Here is an 18,089-nt window from a genome sequence, read left to right as displayed (position 1 = left end):
GAGTATACTTGTTGTTCAGACACAAATTGATGTCGAACTACACTTTCATAAAACGTTGACGAACAGACTTCATATGAATAGCAAGTGGTGCCGAAAAATCTTCGTTACTGTCACTACTTCTAGTAAGCCAGTCCGCGCAGAGACATTCTGGTTTGGCGTTACGGAGAACGCACAGTAAATGAAATTGCAGGTTTCGACGCAGGTCGCGCGCGCACTGGCAGTCAGGGGCGCCTCGTTATCTATGCGTACCTGACGCCGTAACGGAAATTTTAAACGGGTTAGCTTGTCGCCCTGCCGGCACGTGAGGTTAATAACAACTCGTCAAAAAAATAAATGTTTTCTCACAGAAAGAACTGCTGTTGGTACCAATCCCTAAACAGTTTTTGATATAAAAGCTTTCAATTAGCATAAATGAGTTTGGTTTCATTTATAACCTAAAACTGCAAAAGCTCGCATATCTTTTGAGGGGCAGAAGCAACCCTCTGCACTGGCGCCTTACAACGGAGACGCAAGGTGAGGACGTTTTAAAACTATTACATTGGTCATAAAGTAAATAAAGTACTACGAACACAAAATGTTAAATAATGTGCATTGCTTAGCGCGTCCGTAGATCAGCTGAAACGTGTCTCAGCTCTCGCGCGTATACACTTTTATCACTTCGGTCATTGAATGGTAAGAGACATCTCTTCAGAATTCATGAGAGATGAATGTTGCAGGCCAAAACATTTATAAATGACGTAGGCACTTTACCGGAATAGCGCATGTAACTGTCTTGGTCTAAAAGTTCCAAATAATATCGTGATGACGCCTTTCGCAGTTTACACAGTCACTGCTGCGAAGTTGTAACCCCGCCCTCGGAAATTCAGCGACCAGTGTAAGTATCTTAACATATATAGACCGAGCAGACCCCTACAGCCACAATTCTGATCGCGTAATCTAAAGTTAATTTCCGCCTACCGCTATAAATTCCAGCATTTAAATAATGTACACGTGGTCTCAGTGCGAAGTCTGAAAGCCACAGTACTTTTGGAGGTAATATTGCTGCCTACTGGAGGTTATGCCGTGAAAACTGAGTGATCTAACCAGTTATAGGGCGATCTATAGTCTGAAGTGGAATCCGAACCACGTTGCAGCGTGACATTGTTCACATAAAACACCGATATATGAATGTGGTTTCGATTCTGCGAGTAATAACAATTCTGTCAGAGTACTTCGTTGATTCCAGAGCTGAGAAAGTTAACAATCTTATAACATTGATTCTTATACCATTCCCTAGTATGTGAACTATTAACAACACAACCGGTATCGAAAAATACAACAGCTGATCTTCAGAGAGGCTCCGCGTCGTCTTTAGTGTTAATTATGTTACCGGTTTTACCTGGCATGGTGGTGGGCAGGGTGGAAACGTTTATTCTTCACTCACACTTTTTTTTAATTTATTTGTCTCCTCTCGATATACGTGGAGCTGGAAGTCTTCGACGCTTATAATTTCGCCAGCTGCAGCACTGTCCGTTCCCGAAGGACTACGGTAGTTTTAAACCACCCCGTGGTAGTTTCGGCTGCAGATGACATCTGCTTCAAACAGCCTGCACTGCTATGTGTCCGAAATCTGGTTGTTATGTGTCTGAAATCTGGTGTGCGTCTCTCCTCCGAGACAGACGTTTGTGACGCAGGCCGAAATGAAACTTACTGCAAGCGGAGCTGGAGCCGCTAAAGACGCACGCCAAAACGTTCTGACATAAAGCATAGACCTTTGAGTCCGATATCATCTCTGTGGCAGGAACAATGCCTCTCAACACCACATGCTACTACTCGACGACGTATCGGCTGCAATCTGTTGATACGATTTAAAACTGGGTTCAATAAAGGGAGAAAGTGCTAACGGCAGATATCCTCTAATTTAGATTCAGCAGTTATCTAAGTGTGGCTACGAGAAAGGCAGCTGCCTTGAAATTTCGCCACCGAATAAAGTGCTACAGTCGTCACAGTATGGTATCAGTAATGGTGAGAAACGGTCTTGAATGACATCAAGTTAATTCTCTGATAATTCCTCCCGGTGAACAAGCACAAAAACCTTTGTGCTCGAGCGCCGTCCAGAGCAAGTGTTTCGTTTTGCTGACCTTGCTGTGAACTGATGGTTTTCGATAGTGTAAAAAGGCCGTCTAATACGATAGTGCCTTATTAGCAGTGGTCCTATTGCAGGCACCACGGTGTTGCTTTCCACTTATCAGTGAACCGATTTACTCTGCCAGCCACTTGACGTTACATCCAGACACACACCCAAGTAGTGACGGAAAGTGTAAAGACGTAGATGTGAAAGGTCTTTGAACTGTTCCATATACCAGCCCCCCCCCCTCCCCCCTCAGTAATTAAGGTCCCCATCTTTCATAAGGTCTCCGAGTTTGTGTCTGAATTGAGCTGCGTGAGGTAAATGAAACACGTGATTTGACGCACCTCCTTGATTTAAAAAATTAGATATTTGCTATTTTTCTCATAGGGCTAAAGTTAATCCTAAAGCGGATACAGACTGACTGATACCGCTACTTCACTAACTGTTCTGCTTATGCCTATATAGATTGGTGAACTGTATGTGGGAAGTTCCACCACACAACAAAACAGCCGCTCTTCGGCCTACTTTTTGCTGTGTGTTGTCAGCAGCAGTATCAGGCTGCTCTCTGATGACGCTCTTGTCAACAGGAAAGGACGGTCGTTGGTCGATCGAAAGGAAATGCAGAAGGTCTTGGGCAGTTTCCTCTTGCTGTAATGACTGACAGCCTCCTTGAAATTAGTGTGGATGCAAGATAATGATCGTGACAAAAAAATTACCGACTGTGTTCAATTAAAAGATTAGTGGTGAACTTTTCAAGTCCGTCACATAGTTTAAATGACAGCAGTAAGTAGTGCATTCACTCGAAGGGAAAGAAAGTGCAAACTTGAGTTTGGTTGAAGGACACTGGAGAAGTGTAGCGTATCTGTAAAGGAAACGCAAGACAAGGCTAATGGGAGTAATTACGGTAGTGTTTGGAACTCTTATCCAGTATACATGACAACAGACTTGGAATTCAGAGACGCACTGCTAGAATAACAGGGCGGGAAGGACCATACGAAAGTTCAACAGAGATGATTGGGGAACTTAAATGGAAATCTGCTTACTTCTGGCGAAGCTCTACTGAGTAAATTTAAAGAACGTGCATTCGAAGTGTTTCCATTAAGCTGCGACCGTAGTTTATCTCGCGTAGGGAGTACCAGAATCAGAGAGATTAGGGCATAAGCATAGACACTGAGACGACAGTTCTTCCGTTGTGCAATACGTCAGTGGAATAGAACGGGAAGTCGCTAATATTGCAACGAATTACGCTCCGTCATGCACTGAGAAGTGGATGCCTGAGTATATATGCAGACGCTGTCGGCGTATGTCATTTATGTAACTATTAGAGTGGCAAATAATGTCGGCAATGGATAAAACTGAGTTACGTGTTTTAATCATAATACGGCTGACTGCAGTTCCTTTTTTAATGTGCAAATGTTTTGGTCGCTTTTGATCGACTGACAACAGTTTACCGGTTTCGACTCTTATGACTCATCATCGGACCCTGCATGTTGTTACAAAAATAACACAATCACACAGCGCCTATGTTAGTCCCTTAACTAGAGATAATGTGAAGTGACCAAGATTAGCGCTATTTGACTGGTCGACGTGGTACCTTTGTTACAAGGTGCTGCTTCTGATGACGACGACTCACAGAGAGTCGAAACCAGAAAAACTTTGTTAAGAGTCCATCCACTGCGACCACGACAGTTTTGAATAAAAAAGTATTTTTCGAAATATATCGCGTGCTCCAGTTGGATAAATTTCATTGAGATTGCAATTATACACTACTGTGTGGTACAGGCGCGGCTCCAGGGTTCGATTTTTGGGGTGAGAGTCACACTTTGTTACTGTCTCCTCCTCTCTCCCCTCCTATAATAATTTGTTTACAGTGGTACTTAGTACATCGCTTTAGCACAACATCTAAGCAATTGCTGTAGAGCACATAGCATTCAGGACTGGATCGAGAACATTTTCCATAAAGTGACTTACCATTTGATGCCCCCTTTTCGTTCGTACAACTCCACCCGAGTCAGTTTCTTGCTACTAATTCTGATACGCACTGTACACAATTCTTGCACTGGGACGCCCGTGACGGCCACTCTCGGCTCGGCCCCCCTAGCGGGCGCTACTGACTCTGATACATCCTGTACAGAAACCCTGCAGCTGTGGCGCCACTGGCGTCTCCTCAGCGGCTTGCGTCGCTTAGGCCTTAAACCGGGCCTGATAGCATTTCAAAAGTACTCGTCCGAAAATTTCAGGTCAATATGGGTCTTGGAGTTAATTTAGCAACTACAACAGTTACAAACTCTCACAACTCTGACAAACGTCCTAATTCACGCAGTATAAAATCGAAGTGTGCACTCCACATTATCAGTGTTTCAGTTAGCGCTGAAACTGTGACGACTATGAGAGAGAGTAAATGACGGGAATGTTTGTTTCAGTCGTTTCCACCTACGTATAGGATGTCAGTCTTTCTGAACGTTTCACCTGTAGACTTCCGAAGCGTGACGGATTTTTTGTTGGTACAGTGACTCACATGATTATTCGGACAGACATGATGTATTATATTTCCCTTCTTATTAGTGATTTCTGTAATAATAAAACACTGGTATAAACTAAATAGAAATTCCTGTAAGGAACGTGAAGACTTAATGTCCATCAAACTTGTAAAGAACACTGCAAACACAAACATAATAACTAACAAACACAACCAATATTGCTCAGAATTATTCGGACACCTTTCTTTCTACCTATCGTCCAAAAGTTCAGTATCTGATAGGCATTACTTTCATCTTAATTGGTTCTCTGACACGACTTGGAATGCTCTCCACTAATTTCCGGGTTACTTGGGAGATATTTTCTGCCACTCTTCCTCCAATCTGTTTTCCAGCTGTTCTCCAGATGTGATTCGTGTTTTCCTTATTTCGTCATCAAGTTTGCCCCAATGATACTCAATCACATTCAAGTCTGGTGATTGAGGGGGCAGATGAAGTACCTTCCAACAGTTAAGCAATAATCACAGCCTCACGTACAGTCCGTACGTTTCGGCTCGTTAGCTTGATAAAACTTAAAATGTTCCTCAATCACCGTGTTTTCGACGTTCTTGCAAATTCTCCCTCAGTATTCTGAGGAAGTCAATTTGGTTCATTTTACGCTCATTAAAAAGCACTTCACCAATTCCATTCGCCCACCTGCACCCTCACATCATTCCATGTCCACCGCCATACTTCACATTGCTTTGAAATATTTCTCTTGATGCTCATTATTCTGAGGAACTGAAATTGGTCCATTTTACGCTCATTAAAAAGCACTGCACCAATTCCATTCACCGGCCTGCACCTTCACACCATTAAATGTCCATCGCCAAGCTTTACATTGCTTTGAAATATTTCTCTTAGCGCTCAGTATTAGGTCACTGTCAAACCGTTATCCTCCTGTCAGACTGAAATATGTTAAATTTACTCTCGTCAGCAAATGTATCGTCATTCCACCACATATTGTCGGCACTAACATGCTATTTGGCAAACAGGATTCTATTTCTTTGATTTATTTTACTTATGAAAGGCTTCCTCCTTGGAATACGGTAGTGAAAGTTACCTCTTCTGAGTATCCTCCGTATCGTTTCGGAATTCCCTTCCTTTCCGATGTCTTTGGGAATCTCAGTAGTGAGTTTTGCAGCACTTAACCTGCGGTCCTTTTTCGTTTTTCTGAGGATGTTACACTCTCCTCACACAGAAAACTTTTTTTGACGTCTCGTATGTGGTAGATTGTCAATCCTGTCTTCCTCCCGGAGTGTTCTCATTACATCGGAAACTGTACTTTTCTTCATTTCTAACATTTCAGCAATTTTGCGAAAACTTTTGGTTATACTATGGTGAAAAATTACTAGCTGCATTTGCCCGAATGTGCTCTCTCTTCTTCTGCGACCCGTCATTACCTCAGCAGTACACAGCACATCACATCGCTGAATAGTTAGGTTCACACGCGTCCGCGGCTCCTCTACACACGACCTCCGCAGGACAACTGAGTGTGGTTCAAATGGCTCTGAGCACTATGGGACCTAACTTCTGAGGTCGTCAGTCCCCTAGAACGTAGAGCTACTTAAACCTAACTAACCTAAGGACATCACACACATCCGTGCCCAAGGCAGGATTCGAACCTGCGACCGTAGCGGTCGCGCGGTTCCAGACTGTAGCGCCTAGAACCGCTCGGCCACTCCGCCGGCCCAACTGAGTGTGTCCGAATAACTTTGTTGACGCACGTTACCGGCATTTGGAGGTTCCAGGGTCACTGCTTCTCCCCTGTATCTTAAACGTACACATTTTACCGTGGCGTTGAATCGGTCGAACAGGGATATTAACAACTAGTATGCGTGTACACTGTTTTCTTTGAACTACAGGGCCAGTGCGTCGCAAAGGCTAGTTATTAACGAGTGTCTCAATAATTATGTGAGTCACTGTAGCGGCTACGGTGAGGCTGGGAAAGTGCGCCTTTACCAAGACACGATGTTACGGGTCAGGTCGTAATCCCATTCCCGAGGGCAGCAGAAGCAACTTCTCAACGTATACTGTCTTAAATGAAGCTAATAATTTATAGAATTCTTTGACACTTGAAATGCTCCTTTTTCATGCTACTTTACTCTCCGAAAGTTAGCTGTGAATTTTGGAAATTGGTATCTGTAAAAATATAACCGCATTTACCGATTTGTGTGTTTTGGATGAAGGAGAGGGTGGAGGCTTAACTCCTCCCACCCCCCGCCCCCCACCCTACCAGCTTGGATCCGTGTCTGGCGTCGTAAGGCTCGGGGAAATGTCATACTGCTGCAAGTCGTGTACTGAACAGCGGTAGGCGTGGGTGGTGATCAGCTTGGCTGGGACAAGCCATCGTCAGACGGCACGCGAGTGTGACTAGCGGCCCACGCGCCGCGCCACGTGCGGCCCGCGGTATCGAAACTCGACCCCCTGGGCAGTGGTCTGGCTGGGATATCCGCTCGGCGCTCGCGGAAACGTGTCGCCAGGAGAGCGCGCTGCCGTGTTACAAAAGGCGAGTGTGCCGGGATGGCGCTGAGACCGGCTGCGGCTGCGCTGCCCGTGAAACGGGAGCCGGCGGCCGGCAAGGGCTCAGGTTCGGGTGACGGGCGCCGCTTGGCCGGCCAAGCCTCAGCGGTGTTCGGTTGCCGGGCAACCTGCTAAAGCGCCCGGAAAACACAGCCGAGTCGTGCTGCGCTGCGCGCCGCGCCGCGGTGGCGCCGCAGTTAAAGCCCGTGAAGCACGCCGCGCGGACGACCGCAGCCCGCCCGGCGCCTATACTGGCCGACACGCCTTTCTCAAACCCGTTTTACTCGACGCGGTCAAATGTACGGAGTACTGTACCATACGTGACTACCAAGCCTACATTCTGCCAATCAGTGCTCTACCTATGCTCTGCACACCACTGTGAAGTCCACGGTAGACCGTGCCTCCCACTGCCCTACTTATCAGCGCTTCTTCCTATTCCATTCAACTAAGGAGCGTGGGAAGAATACTTAATTAACCGCGTCTGTGCGCTCTCTAATTGGTCTAATTATGTCTTCGCAGTCCCTACCGCTGCGATACATACACTGCTGCAGTGCATTTCTCACTCAATACTGGTTATTTAAACTTTTAAGTACTGTCTGCCTCGGTAGCCATGTGGTCAGGACGGCGGATTGCTAACCGAAAGGGCCCGGGTTCGATCCCCGATCCTGTCAGAGACTTTCTCCGCTCAGGGGCTGAGTGTTGTGCTGTCCTTACTTTAGTATTGTTGCAAATGACATTTCGCTGTTGAGATGGGCTATTTACCGGGTGATCAAAAAGTCAGTATAAATTTTAAAACTTAATAAACCATGGAATAATGTAGATAGAGAGGTAAAAATTGACACACATGCTTGGAATGACGTGGGGTTTTATTAGAACCCAAAAAAACACCCCATATTTCTAGACGCGTGAAAGATCTCTTACGCGCGTCGTTTGGTGATGATCGTGTGCTCAGCCGCCACTTTCGTCATGCTTGGCCTCCCAGGTCCCCAGACCGCAGTCCGTGATTATTGGCTTTGGGGTTACCTAAAGTCGCAAGTGTTTCGCGATCGTCCGACATCTCTAGGGATGCTGAAAGACAACATCCGATGCCAATGCCTCACCATAACTCCGGACATGCTTTACAGTGCTGTTCACAACATTATTCCTCGACTACACATATTGTTGAGGAATGATGGTGGACATATTGAGCATTTCCTGTAAAGAACATCATCTTTGTCTTACTTTGTTTTGCTAATTATTGCTATTCTGACCAGATGAAGCGCCACCTGTCGCACATTTTTTGAAATTTTGTATTATTTGGTTCAAATAAAACCCCATGTCATTCCAAGCATGTGTGTCTATTTGTAACTCTCCATCTTCATTATTCCGTGATTTATTCAGTTTTCAAATTTATACTGACTTTTTGATCACCCGGTATATCCATACCAATAAATTAAGAAATACACTTTCGCGGAATATGTGGCATAAACCTTGAAGCGTCTGCCAGTTTACGTTTTTCGGCATCTTGGCGACGCTGCTGATAGTGCTATTTGGTATGACTCCCACACAGGTCAGCTTTATCCCAGGATGGCCATACAGTGAGGAGTTTCACAGCCGCATGTCTTACCTGGCCGGCCGGGATCGCCGAGCGGTTCTAGGCGCTACAGTCTGGAACCGCGCGACCACTACGATCGCAGGTTCGAATCCTCGAATCCTGCTTCGGGCATGGATGTGTGTGATGTCCTTAGGTTAGTTAGGTTTAAGTAGTTCTAAGTTCTAGGGGACTGATGACCTCAGAAGTTAAGGCCCATAGTGCTCAGAGCCATTTGAACCATCTGACATTTATGTTCGCGAACGAGAAATCAGCTGAGTCATGTTGCGTTATTCTGCCGACGGTACAGACTTACACAAGTCCACTTTTTCACTTGCGTCGTGAACTCACAAAGCAGTAAGGCCAGCCGAGAACTTGTGATACGAGGCCGTTGGGATTCAGAAAGGCGTTCCGTATTACCCTCCTGAACCCACCGAGTCCATATTCTGCTAACAGTCATTGGAGGTTGATCAACGCGAACAGCAATGTCGCGATACGATAAACCGCAATCGCGATAGGCTACAATACGACCTTTATCAAAATCGGAAACGTGATGGTACGAATTACTCCTCCTTACACGAGGCATCACAACAACGTTTCACCAGGCAACGCCGGTCAACTGCTGTTTGTGTATGAGAAATCGGCTGGAAACTTTCCTCATGTCAGCACGTTGTAGGTGTCGCCACCGGCGCCAACCTTGTGTGAATGCTCTAAAAAGCTAATCCTTTGCATATCACAGCATCTTCTACCTGTCGGTTAAATTTCGCGTCTGTAGCACATCATCTTCGTGGTGTAGCACTTTTAATGGCCAGTAGTGTATAAACTGCTTGGCTAAACCATGTTCCCACACGCGTTTGTTTACTAAACCGCTCGCCATCTACTTCAGTAGTGGCCTACTGTGAACCAGCCTTACGAGACAAAGGTGTGTTGCCGCCGAGAGTGGGATAGTAACCTTTGCGACGCGCGCAGCTGCGGCTGTGGCCGGTTCGCGGCGGGAGGATCCCGTTCTTCCTCAGACGCCACCGCTACCGCCTGCCTGTGTACCGTTAGCGACGTCGATTTCCGCAACGCGAAAAACGTACGACGGTCTCTGTGCTGGCGTCCAAAAGGAACGACCCTGCTGTCCCGTTCCGTTCCGCTACGTAAGCCGCCTCGGATCAAGTGCCTTTTTTTTATTATTTCCCCTCCTACCTGCTGCAGTTCGATTTCGCCGCATCACGTCGTTCCTTGGCGGATAATGAGGGGCTGCAGAAAGCTAGCCGCGCCAAGTGGGCGCCAGTCTGGCCGTTATTTGCACAGCAGCCTCATTCGTTTCGAACACTAACAGTCAGACGTGCGCGAAATATTAAATCACGGCCCGCGGAATTGCCGCAGAGTAGAGACCACCGTCGGGGGTCAGTGAACGAAGACAAAGTCAACGCTCTAGCGCAACGTAATTGACCACTACTTGCAGAGTTGTCCCCCTGGCTTCTTTGCCAAAGCTGTAATTTCTCACAGCTAACTCTTAGTTACTGGCACAAAATTTTGTAGCTGGTAACTCATTGTCTACAGGACGCGCTGCTTCCCCGGGCCGAGCATAGATGGAAACGGGACCAGAAGGTATCTGCCTGCCTTCCCGGTAGCATACACCACCATTCCGTAAATTTATTTCTTTATTTTACTCGTTACTAGAAACCCCAGCTGTTGTAGATGTGTTTGTCCGCTAATAATAATCAAATGAAGACGAACAGAAAAATTATATTTCTCCGATTTTACTGCAATTGTCTGCGTAGTACGGAAAATGAAGGTCTCAAAAATGGTTCAAATGGCACTGAGCACTATTGGACTTAACTTCTGAGGTCATCAGTCCCCTAGAAGTTAGAACTACTTGAACCTAACTAATCTAAGGACATCACACACATCCATGCCCGTGGCAGGATTCGAACCTGCGACCGTAGCGGCCTCGTGGTTCCAGACTGCAGCACCTAGAACCGCTCGGCTACCCCGGCCGGCAAAATGAAGATCTTGTAACGCTGACGGAAAGGAATATTTCTCTAAGCTAAGGGCTTTTCTTTTTTTCGTGCATTGACGTAGTAAATTTTACGTTGCACTTGGAAACTTAGCGTGCAAAACGGGAAAAATGCCTTCCACACATTGTCCAATACTTTTTAATAATCTGCTTAAGCGCTTTTCACGAGAATAATATCTGCTAGTTGGGCACTGAAAATAATTTTTATTATGGTGACAGTGATTGCAGCTTACGTTACACCTACAGCTTCAGCTTAGCCACTGCCGTTTTCGAAGCAATCAAGTGATAATTTTCGTCTCGGCGCAGACGTTAAGGTGAGTAGCTTAAAGACGTACATTGTAACAACACTCAGATAAATTTACGAAATGACTTATCGCAACATAGTGTGTGTTAAGACGGACTAAGGGAGAGCCATTCCTCGCTCCAGGCAGCAAAAAGTCATAAGACTTGTCATTGGCGCAACTACGTGAGTACTTTTCGCTTTGTTGGTGTCCGGCGTAATATCGATAAACATATAAATATACGAGTACGAAGGAGTAACATGTTGGTACACTCTTCTAAGAGAGTATGCTCTCGGAATTTTAACAATAAACCACGCCTTAGTGCATAATGCGTCCGCTACTGGGGTTGGGAAAGCACCTTCGTGACGTAGTCGCGCTTATCAAACGAACCTGTAACGAAATGTGCTGCTCTTTTTCGGCCACACTGATGAGCAATATTCGAGAAGCGGTCGAAGGAGCGGTTTGTAAGCTACCTCCTTCATGTGGTGGACTGCACTTGCTGGGGGTTCGTCAAGTGAATCGGTCTGGCATCTGTATTTCCTAAAATTAATTTCATGCGGTCTTTCCACTTTGCACCGTATGCAAATTGCAGATATTTAAGGGATGTCATTGTTTCCAGCAATTGTTCCGTATTTGTGTAAAAAGTGACTCCGTAGCCGAAAGGCAAGCGTCACGGTCGTCGATACGGAAGGACGCATGTTCTATTCCCGATATCTGCTCAGATGTTTTCTGAGAGACTGACGACAGCTGTTTACGCCGAGAGTCAACTGCCGATACTTGCAGCAAGCATCGATCCTGCATTTCGCTACAATTTTGTAATGATGCGACACCTCGCTACAACGCCACAAGGGGGACGCAAAAATAACGAGAAATGTTCTACAAAAAATCGTGTATTCGACGGAACATTTTCAGAGCTTAAACACCTTCAAAACAGAGTCCATCAGGAATAAGACACTTGTCCCAACGTTTTGTTCTATAAGTGAAAACAGTTTTTAGACTCGTCTCAAGTTGTGCTGTTTAGTGCTTTCAGCGATATTTTTTCCACTTCTTCTACGACTGAAAACGCTTCCCTTTCAGGTTTCTTGTCATTCTTGAGAATAAAAGAGCATCACAGGGGGGGGGGGGGCAAGGTCCGGTGAGAATCCCTTCACATGTGGTTTTTGGTCAAAAACTGTCTGATAATGCTGTGTGCACATTGGCGTTGTCGTGATGAAAAAGCCAATCTCCTGATTGCCACAATTTGGGTCTTTTTTTTTTTTCAATGCTTCAGGCAATTTATTAGCACTTGAAGGTAGTAGCGTTGGTTAACTGTGGTACCTTGAGGAGCAAATTCATGGTATACGAGCCCTATGCTGTCGATAAAACATTGCCTCCGTATGGGGTCTCACCTGCTTCACTTTCTTTGGTCTTCGTGATAAAGGAGTCTTCTATTGGCTGGACTGGTTCTAGTTCGCATCCATAACATCACAATTCGTCATCCGTGATGATTTTTGCATAAAAATCAGGATCAGTTTCTGACTGTTCTTTCACTTCCCGACACATGCGCAAACGACTGATCTCTGCCTGTCAAAAAAGCACACGGAGAACGAATTTTGCTGTAACATGTTTCATCTTCCGATATTCAGTCAAAATTAGTTGTCATGAGGTCCAGGATATTCCAATCGTTCGCCGATTGTTGTATGACGAACAAACATAGTCGCAACACGGATTTTTTCAATGTTTTCGTCCGTTCAGGAAGTCGAGGGACATCCCGTTCGTGAGTCGTTTTTTACATCTACATCTACGTGATTACTCTGCTATTCACAATAAGGTGCCTAGCAGAGGGTTCAATGAACCACCTTCAAGCTCTCTCCACCGCTCCACTCTCGAACGGCACGCGGGAAAAACGAGCACTTAAATTTTTCCGTGCGAGCTCTGATTTCTCTTATTTTATGATGATGACCATGTCTCCCTATGTAGGTGGGTGACAACAGAATGTTTTCACAATCGGAGGAGAAAACTGGTGATTGAAATTTCATGAGAAGATCGCGTCGCAACGAAAAACGCCTTTGTTTTGATGATTGCCACTCCAATTCACGTATCATGTCTGTGACACTATCTCCCCTATTTCGCGATAATACAAAACGAGCTGCCCTTCTTTGTACTTTTTCGATGTCATGCGTCAGTCCCACCTGATCCGTATCCCACACCGTACAGCAGTACCCCAGAATAGGGCGGACAAGCGTAGTGTAAGCAGTCTCTTTGGTAGACCTGTTGCACCTTCCAAGTGTTCTGCCAATGAATCGCACGCAGTGTTTGGTTTGCTCTACCCACAATATTACCTATGTGATCGTTCCAATTTAGGTTATTAGTAATTGTAATCCCTAAGTATTTAGTTGAATTTACAGCCCTCAGATTTGTGTGACTTATCGCGTAATCGAAATTTAGTTGATTTATTTTACTACTCATGTGAATAACTTCGCACTTCTCTTTATTCAGGATCAATTGCCACTTTTCGCACCATATAGATATCTTATCTAAATCATTTTGAAAGTCGTTTTGATCATCTGATGACTTTACAAGACAGTAAATGACAGCATCATCTGCAAACAGTCTAAGACGGCTACTCAGATTGTCTCCTATGTCGTTAATATGGAACAGGAACAATAGAGGGCCTATAACACTTCCTTGGGGAACGCCGGATATTACTTCTGTTTTAATCGATGACTTTCCGCCTATTACTACAAACTGTGACACTTCTGACAGGAATTCACGAATCCAGTCGCACAACTGAAGCGATACTCCGTAGGCACGCAGTTTGATTAGACTTCAGACTACTCGTAAAACCTTGCCTGATTCAAAGCTTGCTTCCCATCAGCCGCCCGAAGCATTGCGGTAGTTTCTGCTGCTGATTTCCCTGACAGGGAACAGAACCTGATGTTATCACGTTGGTATTTGATATCTGCCACTGAAAAACCGCCGAAGACGTGAAACAGAGTTTACAAAAGAGTCACACTGACCACGATAATGTTTCCACATCAATACCGCTACGGCAACTAATACACTACTGGCCATTAAAATTGCTACACCAAGAAATGCAGATGATCAACGGGTATTCATTGGACAAATAAATTATACTAGAACTGACATGTGATTACATTTTCACGCAATTTGGGTGCATAGGTCCTGAGAAATCAGTACCCAGAACAACCACCTCTGGGCGTAATAACGGCCTTGATACGCCTGGGCATTGAGTCAAACACAGCTTGGATGGTGTGTACAGGTACAGCTGCCCATGCAGCTTCAACACGATACCACAGTTCATCAAGAGTAGTGACTGGCGTATTGTGACGAGCCAGTTGCGCGGCCACCATTAACCAGACGTTTTCAATTGGTGAGAGACCTGGAGAATGTGCTGGCCAGGGCGACAGTAGAACATTTTCTGTATCCAGAAAGGCCCGTACAGGACCTGCAACATGCGGTCGTGCATTATCCTGTTGAAATGTAGGGTTTCGCAGGGATCGAATGAAGGGTAGAGCCACGGGTCGTAACACATCTGAAATGTAACGTCTATTGTTCAAAGTGCCGTCAGTGCGAACAAGAGGTGACCGAGACGTGTGACCAATGGCACCCCATACCATCACACCGGGTGATACGCCAGTATGGCGATGACGAATATACGCTTCCAATGTGCGTTCACCGCGATGTCGCCAAACACGGATGTGACCATCATGATGCTGTAAACAGAACCTGGATTCATCCGAAAAAATGACCTTTTGGCATTCGTGCACCCAGGTTCGTCGTTGAGTACACCATCGCAGACGCTCCTGTCTGTGATTCAGCGTCAAGGGTAACCGCAGCCACGATCTCCGAGCTGATAGTCCATGCTGCTGCAAACGTCGTCGAACTGTTCGTGCAGATGGTTGTCGTCTTACAAACGTCTCCATCTGTTGACTCAGGGATCGGGACGTGGCTCCACGATCCAATACAGCCATGCGGATAAGATGCTTGTCATCTCGACTGCTAGTGATACGAGGCCGTTGGGATCCAGCACGGCGTTCCGTATTACCCTCCTGAACCCACCAATTCCATATTCTGCTAACAGTCATTGGATCTCGACCAACGCGAGCAGCAATGTCGCGATACGACAAACCGCAATCGCGATAGGCTACAATCCGACCTTTATCAAAGTCGGAAACGTGATGGTACGCATTTCCCCTCCTTACACGAGGCATCACAACAACGTTTCACCAGGAAACGCCGGTCAACTGCTGTTTGTGTATGAGAAATCGGTTGGACACTTTTCTCATGTCAGCACGTTGTAGGTGTCGCCACCGGCGCCAACCTTGCGTGAATGCTCTGAAAAGCTAATCATTTGCATATCAGAGCATCTTCTTCCTGTCGGTTAAATTTCGCGTCGGTAGCACGTCATCTTCGTGGTGTAGCAATTTTAATGGCCAGTATTGTACGTAATGGTGTCCAGTGATGGCACATTGCGGAGGAATTTGGAACAAGTGTTTTACCAACTAGCAGAGAAAAATTGTCGCTATTTTTGGATTCCCCCTCGTGTACAACAGCAGGTTTTAAATTAATTTGGTGTACGTAACAGCTGTGGCCATAAGGGGAATGCCGATGAACAGCCCAGTTTGTGGGGAAGGCGAGGACGGCAGCAGTGCTCAGCCGGCAGGCGCGACAGCTGTCGTAGCACCGTCTGGGGTTGTGTCGAACGACACGGCCGGCAGTCGCCGGTCCCGCAGGGGCGAAGCGCAGACACGCGTGCTGCGATGCGATCAATACCTGCCGAGGGGGGAACCAGCCCGGCGAGCTTAGCCTGCCTGCCTGGCTGGCTGGCTCATTCAGTACCTTGCGAGGGGTCTCCGCAGATACGGGGACGCCGGAGGGTACAGCAGGCTCCACGAGTCTAGCCCGGCCGAGCGCGGCGTTCCGATGCGTCAGCGCCCGCCCGGTCATTCTCCAAGGACGCAGCGGTCTGGAGGTGCGTCAGCCCCAAGTGTTGCACCAGCGGCTGCACCGTCATAAAAATTACCACTCAATTGCTTCAAGTAACGGTGACGCTGTAGTTGGAATTTAAGCTTTCGTCATTATCGCCCGTAATACGAGTATAAATCTATCTCACCACCCAACTGGAAGATTTCACCTGCTGACGTTATTAGAGTGCTGTGCACTTCTGCGACATGAATCTCTTTTATAATGAGAAGGTGATGATTTACATCCATCTTTTGGTTTGCAGCTCCTTGTATTGGCCGTGTTTGCAGTTAGAATTTTGGGATTTGAGGTCCGCCACTTACGCAAAACACCGTTTTTCTCATTACCCAAACATGTTTCGTCACCACTGTGCCATCATCAGTGCGTTTTCGTTTTTATTTATTCTGTAATGTGAACATTTTTGTTACATGATTATAAAATTACGTGCATTTTTAGTTCAAACAACAGATCGTTTCTTTTTGTAAATACCTTTACATTTGGTGAGCATGAATTTTCTGAACCACTTTTGTGTTAATTATTACAGGTAGCTTCTCATCTGCAACCAAACGATGTTGATGAGAAAGTTGTTTTTTTTTTTCTTTTTTTCTGAGAGTTAACCTATCTTCTAGATGTAATTTAGTTTTTCGCGATGTTTTCGCGCCTATTTTCGTATTTACTTACGTTTTCGTGTGGCAAGCACTTCCATTCTCCGCGTCATGCTGAGATGTTGCTACGTATGCATCACAACATGCATCACATGATGGTTTACGATACTTATACGACAGGCATTCTTGGTGCCTGTTGTTTTTTTTTTTCTGAGACCAGTATTTTCCAAGTAGTCACAGATTGTAAGACGTGCTTTCTCACCATTTATGAAAATTTTACAGGTATTCACTTGGAAAGTTTCCATTTTCCTGTCGTTCCAGAATTTACACGACACAGTTTGAACACTTTCACGGATATTCTGATGATCTGTTAACATGGTCAACATGAAAAGTGTGGCAGGTTTTTATCGAAGAACTGTTTGTTTACTTGATACAGAGTTACCTCTCACATAGAGGTCTAAAAGCGTCTGGGAAATTAAATACCGATAATGGAGCAAGAAAAGGTTAAAAGTGAATAATTGGAATTACTTGATCGTTTTAGAAAAGCCGCAGGGTGGTTTGACAGTTGTCACTCTTTGCTACACAGACAGTAACTACTGAGGAATGCGACTGCATGAAATGCAGCTGTAGGAACACGTAGAACGTAAATCTTAGTAGCAGAATGCGAGCGTTAACTGCTAACGTGTGTCACCCGGTTGCCTAACCGCAGTTGTAATAAGGGGCGCACCGCCTCTCGGTAGGTAATGGGACGCCTGCAGGGCGACGGCGAGAATTCCGCCGCGGTGGCAGCATTAATTACGCCCGAGGCAGAACAGAGCGAGAGCAGCGCTCGGGAAGCCTCGCACTGTTGCTTGCGGAAGTCGAGAAAGCGGAGCGCAGATCCTGAGCGGAAACCTCCCGCAGCTAACGGGACGCCACGCGGCCCTCCAGTGTTGCAGAGGGCGGGGGAGATAATTAAAGGTAGGAGCGAGGGAGAGGCAGGGAGGCAAGCTCTGGCAGCGACATCCGCAGACGCTGGCTCTGCCTGTACGCCAGCTGCAGCCCCGGGGTGGAGGCGACCGTTAAGGGAGGCCCCCTGCCGCGAGGAGGGGTGGCTGGCGGGTAGAGACCTGCGTGCGTGCTCACCCAGCAAACCTGTGTGGCGCGATTCCACTACTGGCCAACACAGATGCTATCGGCAACTCAGATTGCTCCTGTCAGCATCCTGGTCCATATCCGACTGTAATCGCCACGGAGATCTCCAATAATGGCCTCTCCAGTGGCAGAAAATTTCTCTTGCTTTATACGCTGAAGAGCCAAAGAAACTGATACACCTGTGTGCTGTGCGTACTATAAGACCTTCGGTACACACACCATCAGATTATTTGACTTGTCGCTCTAACGAAGTAGGCGAGTGTCAGCAATATGTCTCGTGGTCTTATCGTGGCGTGTTTATCTTCTGCCGTTAGGTCAGACGATAGAAATGCCACTTGCACGCTTAGAGCAACAGATTTACGGTGACCAACTAAAAC

At 46.2% G+C, this 18,089-nt stretch overlaps 2 protein-coding genes across 2 annotated transcripts in view; one reads left to right on the top strand and one right to left on the bottom strand.

The window, feature by feature from the left end:
* Positions 1-4,208, bottom strand: part of LOC126263688 (mitoguardin) — a 503,310-nt gene extending 499,102 nt beyond the window's left edge. Inside the window, exon 1 of the mRNA XM_049960815.1 lies at positions 4,082-4,208. The gene's annotated coding sequence lies outside the window, so the exon portion shown is untranslated. The remainder of the gene's footprint in view (positions 1-4,081) is intronic.
* LOC126263686 (protein unzipped) overlaps positions 1-18,089 on the top strand; it is a 111,532-nt gene that overhangs the window by 334 nt on the left and 93,109 nt on the right. The window lies entirely within an intron of this gene.

Source organism: Schistocerca nitens, chromosome 6 (genome assembly GCF_023898315.1).
Source record: "Schistocerca nitens isolate TAMUIC-IGC-003100 chromosome 6, iqSchNite1.1, whole genome shotgun sequence".
In the NCBI taxonomy this organism is placed as follows: domain Eukaryota; kingdom Metazoa; phylum Arthropoda; class Insecta; order Orthoptera; family Acrididae; genus Schistocerca; species Schistocerca nitens.
Note: the sequence above shows the minus strand (reverse complement) of the source record. Positions and strands in the feature narration are given on the sequence as shown.